The sequence below is a fragment of the Megalopta genalis genome, chromosome 7, assembly GCF_051020955.1.
Source record: "Megalopta genalis isolate 19385.01 chromosome 7, iyMegGena1_principal, whole genome shotgun sequence".
NCBI classification, from domain to species: Eukaryota; Metazoa; Arthropoda; class Insecta; order Hymenoptera; family Halictidae; genus Megalopta; species Megalopta genalis.
The window spans coordinates 18,009,075-18,015,074 of NC_135019.1; the positions used below are offsets into that span (position 1 = coordinate 18,009,075).

The following is a 6,000-nucleotide window of genomic DNA, read 5'->3' on the forward strand; positions in this document are numbered from 1 at the left end:
AAACTCCGAGGAATAATGCGACGGCGTTTGGTTTATAACTCGTCGATCGTTCGAGCCGACCGAATCAGACGAGCATAATCGCTAGCAATATTTCCGAGCTAACTGGAAATGCTGATTACAATTTTCAACATTGTTTCAAATTCGTTTCTTTTTCAAGCACGCATATAACATTGACTTTGCAAGCGAAAATAATTCAATTAATTTCTCAAAGTCGCGTTGTTTAACTCTCGGACGGCTGACCACTTTAACCCTTTGCACTCGAGGCTATTTCAACAGAAAATATAAAATCATTTTTCTAACTTACAGTATTTCTATTTTATACGAGGAAACGCATTTTATGCATATATAAAAATCGACTCTTGGGATTCGCGCAACAGTTACACTCTTAACAATTTTTCAAATGCGAACTTTGTTAATATCAAAATTATCCTAAAAGGTGATATAACAAATATTAGCGGTGCCTTAGAGTCGCCACTCGAGTGCAAAGGGTTAACTACGTTTACGACGAGTCTCTGCTTTATTCGCCAATCTTCTCGGTCATATTTTTACAGGAACTTCACGTAGGCTTTTCAGTGTTCGCGTCGTTTATAAATACCCATTATCGTAGTAAGCATCTGTACCAAAACTGCCAGCTACGAGATATCTCGTAGTAGGTTCTGCAAGTTTAGATCGGCTGCAAATGGCTATTTGAGTTAGGAACTATTAGAAAGGATGAATGAAAAATGTATATAGTGTAGAGAACATATTGATTATCAATAAAAAAAAAATACTGTGAATGCCATTGCAATATTATATCAGTAACTTAATATTATTATATTTTGTAAAACTTCATGTTTTCTTTCAAATAAAACCATGGCACCCAGGGCAAGACGCTCTAAATTTGCGTGGCAGTCAGTGGGTTAATCAAATTGCCGAAACTTGACTAATTGAGCGACGATTTAACCCTTTTAGTGCCAGAGCCGATATATCGGCCCGCACCTTGTAGCGTTATAAATAAATAAATACGTTATAAATAGTCTAATTTCATTACGAGAGAAAAATTAGCGTCACCGTGTTATTCTCTATTTTGTCCTTACTACACAGCTTTCTGAATTATGTAAATATTGCTTTTCGTTTGGTTTTTATGAGCCTTTTTCTAAATCCTAGTAAAATCGTAAAATTCGGCCGGTTATATTCGCACAAGCACCTCTTTTTCGCCCGGCACTAAAAGGGTTAAATTGCACTGAGTCGAAACGACCCGATAGCTGCAAGCCGAGGTTCAAGTCTGCAGTGCTTTTATTTCATTTTTCGGTATAAACGTTGTTCGTCCGGTTGCAGAGATCGCGGGCATCGCACGGAAGAACGCAATTGCGAGGGGAAAGAAATTTGTCCAACAATAAGAAGGGAAAGGGATGAATAGCTTCGAGAAAGCATAACGTTACACGGACGTTGTTTCAAAGGAGGCGTTTAAACATCGCGGTAACACGCCACGGAAAACTTTCGACCGTCCCCGGAGAAGATACCGCGGGGATAACGACAGGCTATTCTGCTCAATAACCGATAATGGAATTCGCTGTTTTATAAGAGCCGCTATTACGGGACAAAGGAGCGTCACTATTGCGCCGCATTAGGGGATGCATATGCCGGCGCGGTGCAATTGCAACACTCAGGCCCTATTACGGGCTATTTGTAAGGTATCCCGAATGGCGACTATTTTGCCGCAAAGGGGCAACGATGTAACTAGACAATATCACGGCATTCGCCGACATGAACAGTCTATTTGCTCGCCTGTGCAACAATGGGCCACGATGGTGATCCTGTCGAGAGTAGAGTGGACACTCGACTTCACGCTCGACCCCTATGGAAACCCTCTGCCGCTCTTTTTTTTTCGCTTCCGAATAAACAAGGCGTAATGCGAGGAAAAAACCACGAGTGCCGTGGAAATCGATTTCTTTGCGAACGCACCGCGATCCCGGGCGAGTGCACTCGATTTTTCTTTTTTTTTTGTCGAGTCCGAGCAAACAGCGTGTACAGCAGAAAATATTTGGAGCACAAGGTACACAGTAGATGAAATCAATATTTTTCGAGACGCGAAATCCGAATTTCTGCAACAAGTTTCCGATGCCGGAGCTTCGACCTTGTTTATTTATTTGGTTGCAGAGGATACACTCGGCTAGAATCGGTTCGCGTACACGCGCGTCGGATCACGAATGTTTGGCGAAGATACTAGTTTCGCAAAGCTTATAGACATCGATTAACCGGTTTCGTTGGGGAACTCGGACGATACCGAAAAACCGGCCGCCTTTGTTTACGCGTTCGTTTACATGGAAACGCAAATAAATCAGAATCACAAAACCGTGAAATTTACTGTACACACGAAGAGGATCGTATGAAACGCGTTGCTACGATTATCGCCGTCTGTTACCGTAATAACGAATTTCATTCGTTTTAACGCATCGATGGCTGCCGCTTTCGGATGTTCCTACGGTTCATTTACATTCGCAGAAATATCGTTATTACTCCGGTGTCCGCAATTTTTATCATCGAACGAATCGGCGCCGGTCAAGTGTGCAAACCGTTGGCATTTTTATCGACTGTCTACATCTAAAATTTTAATAACGCGAGAGACGTTTCGAATAGCATCCGATTTCGGATCGATTCGGAATGATTCCAAAAGGGAAGCGCGCGTAGAATGTATTTTCCTATGATCATAGCTTTCGCCGAATAGTTTTTAGATTTTCGTTATTTGTTTATGACTTTGTCCATAAAACGTGCATTAACAAAGCTTGTGAAATATACAAGGGCCCGAAATTCTACCCTCGAAGATGACAAAATTTTTTCATTTATTTTTTCTATGAAAGATTGATCAACGCTTTTGCAACAATATTCCGACTAAAATGATCGAAGTACGTTCGATTAAATAATCATCGTGTTTACTTGTTTAATCGGACAATGATGCCGCCGGGAAAACGAGTAGAAATACGAACGAAAAATTACGTAGTATTTGATGTAATTTTAATTACAAGAATTTCACAAAGTTATCGGCAAATGTTTCATAAAAGATAATCATGTATAAAACGAAGACTCGTAACTGAAATAATAAATTGGTGGTTTTATTGAGACGCAACTGGAGATGTGTTGTTTACTCCCTACGTTTTTCTACGTTGGGGGCTAGCTACAAAAGATCATCGTAACGCATCAGCAAACGGGTAAGAAATATGGGCAAAAAATAATCTATAACTCGTTACTTACTATAAATTATTATAGATTAGTTGTAACTGGTTAGTTATTACAACTAACGTATAATAATTGAGCGAAAAGTTATTACAGCTAATTCACAAATTATTATATATAATGAACGAGAGAGTTATAAACGTTACTCATTAATCAGATTACTTTCTACCCAACTCTGCAGTTGGCTAACGGTTCTCCTGTACCAAGAAAAGTGCATGCTGTGTTACAGAGAAATATCAAGTGACGTAACCTTTTAATCTCATCTAAAACGTGTCAGAAACATTCTTTGTAATCTCCACAAGCTAAATATTTAGAATTCAATCTTAGCTTAACCATTCTACACCAGGGATGGCCAAACTTTCGATCGCTACGGGCGACCTGTTTTTCTGAATTATTGCGTTTTCTTGTGTTATTATATATTAATGGCGGTCTACCAACATATCGTAAGTGATCACAAGAAAAGTAATGATTTAAAGCCAAAAGTAAGTATAAATTTAAAATAAACATAAATAATATCAAACAGACGGGAGAGATAGGACGACTAGGAATAATTACGCGGTCGACGCTTTGGCCACCCCTGTTCCACACGGTGGAATACAAATTCGCAAACCTAACCACACTCTCTCAAAACTTCGACTCACCGAAATCGTTTCAAGTCCGCGACCCGTTGCCGCTCATGCCACCGACTACACCTGGATCCGCGAGAGAGAGAAAGAGAGAGTGGCACCGGAAGTCGCGTCGCACCAGGAAACCGGCGGCAACCGAATCCTCCGCCGACGAAGAACAATAGGGTACACGAGAAGAATGGGTCCACGCACCAGAAACACTCTTTCTACGCACACACAACCCGGATGGTTCCCGCTCCGTCAGTCGAGTTTATCGATCAGCCGCATGATCGCACACGATCGATCCACACCGATATAATCGAACCGCGACGCCCACAGTCACTGTCATGGACGACGTTTGCTCTATTAACGAGGCTGCTCGCGTCTCCGTCGGAACGTTCGAGAAAAACTCGTGCACAAATCCGTATAATCGGTGTTTGTAATCGATGTAATCGGAGCAATCGGCGCGACGAGCGTGGCTGTCAGTAACAACGAACCGATCGTCACAACACTGCTACCGAACGCGGGGCCTCGATCACGGGCCTTGATCCTACGGTCCCTGGGTCTGGCAAGTTCCTTCGGAGGGTAATGAAAATGTTTGCGCGATCGACGAGTCCTGCACGAGTCGCGGATCACTGTTTAAATACCCCGTTAATCGGCGATTTCGACCCCCCTTCGAAGAGGACGCGAACAACACCCGCTCGAAAACCGTGCGCGCCGAGGATCGGGCGGTGACTGAAACTGCTGTCCCGTCTTGCTCGGCGTGGCCCCCTCTCTCCTCTCTCTCCTCATACCCTTTCTCTCTCTCTCTCTCTCACTCTGTGTCTCTCTCTCCACCCCCTCCTGGTTTCGCGATCCTCCGTCCTTCTCCCAGCAACCTCCGACGAAATCTTCTTTTTCCCACCGCCTCTCGTCGCTCTCGCCCTCTCTCACCCTCTCCAACCCTCTCTCGGATCTCTCGCGTCCTCTCGCGCTCTCTCTCTCTCATCCTCTCTCGGTCTCTCCCGCGCGGATTTCACCGATATATCTCCGTTTCTCTCTCTTCTGGTGTCCCTTATCAGCAGCCCACTCGCTCAACGATGTCTCCCTTCCTCCCTTCTAATACACATCCCCTATTTTCTCGCTCTCTCTTTCTCTCTCCCTTTCTCTCTCTCTCTCTCTCTCTCTCTCTGGGTTACTACCCCTTTTCCTACGTGCACACCACGTTCTTTTTCATCGCCGGCCTCTCCGTCCTTGTTTACGATACACGACTGCACCCCCCGGGACACCCCGGCAACCCCCGAGCACCCCGAACCACCCCCTCGTCGGGAACGCACGCGTGTGTGCACTCTGTCTTCGTTCATCCCTGTGCACGCGCAACGAACGGCCAGTGCCACGCCTACCCCTTCTGTATATGTGCCACCGATGAGAGAGCACCACTAACCCCTACAGCTTCCCGGAGACTCCGGCACTTGACGATTTTTTGGAACACTCCGATCGGGACCGTGCTCGATGCCACGAGGTTGCCGTTGTGATCAACGAGCAGCTGACCACCTGCGGGAAGCCGATAGGTGAGCTTCGGGTTCATCGTGGGAGGATTCTTCATGATTTTTGCAGCGATTAACGGACTCGCGCGGATTCGGTGACGGATTTATGGCAAAAGTGGGCAGATGAAATTCAAAGCGGCGAAGACATTCGTAGAATTCGAAGATACCGTTGTGCTATGTTCGACTCGTTTAAATTATTAAGGAAGGAAACAAATGTTTGTTAAGCTCGTGCGTCTTGCAGTCGATGCAGACGATTTTTATTTTGTCTAAACATCCACGGTCTAGCGATTAGTAGACTGCGGATTTTATGCGTTTGTGCGATAATTTAAAAACGTGAAATACCAAAGAAAGAAGACTTGGGACAAGAATTTGAAAATGTTCGTACATTCTCCTTAATTTATTAAAACTACGTTGAAAGAAGGACTACATGTTTCCTGGACTTTCTCACGGATGATCGACGACATATTTATTTTGCATTAACATTCGCAGTATGGTGATTAACGCACTGTGGATTTTTCTGCATAACTGTATAGTGAAGTGGTGGTTGCGCGACGGTATCAATAAATTTTTCTGAGGGTTTTTATTGTTTAGTAATTATGGCTATGTTTCATAAATGCACAGAGCCTACGCTCTGGTAATCAATGATTTATCGATGT

The 6,000-nt window shown here is 44.0% G+C and overlaps 1 protein-coding gene across 1 annotated transcript in view; it reads right to left on the minus strand.

Moving 5' to 3' along the window:
* Positions 1 to 4,535, minus strand: part of LOC117221719 (uncharacterized) — a 576,963-nt gene extending 572,428 nt beyond the window's left edge. The window contains exon 1 of the mRNA XM_076523447.1: positions 3,855 to 4,535. The gene's annotated coding sequence lies outside the window, so the exon portion shown is untranslated. The remainder of the gene's footprint in view (positions 1 to 3,854) is intronic.
* Positions 4,536 to 6,000: the final 1,465 nt, after the last annotated feature.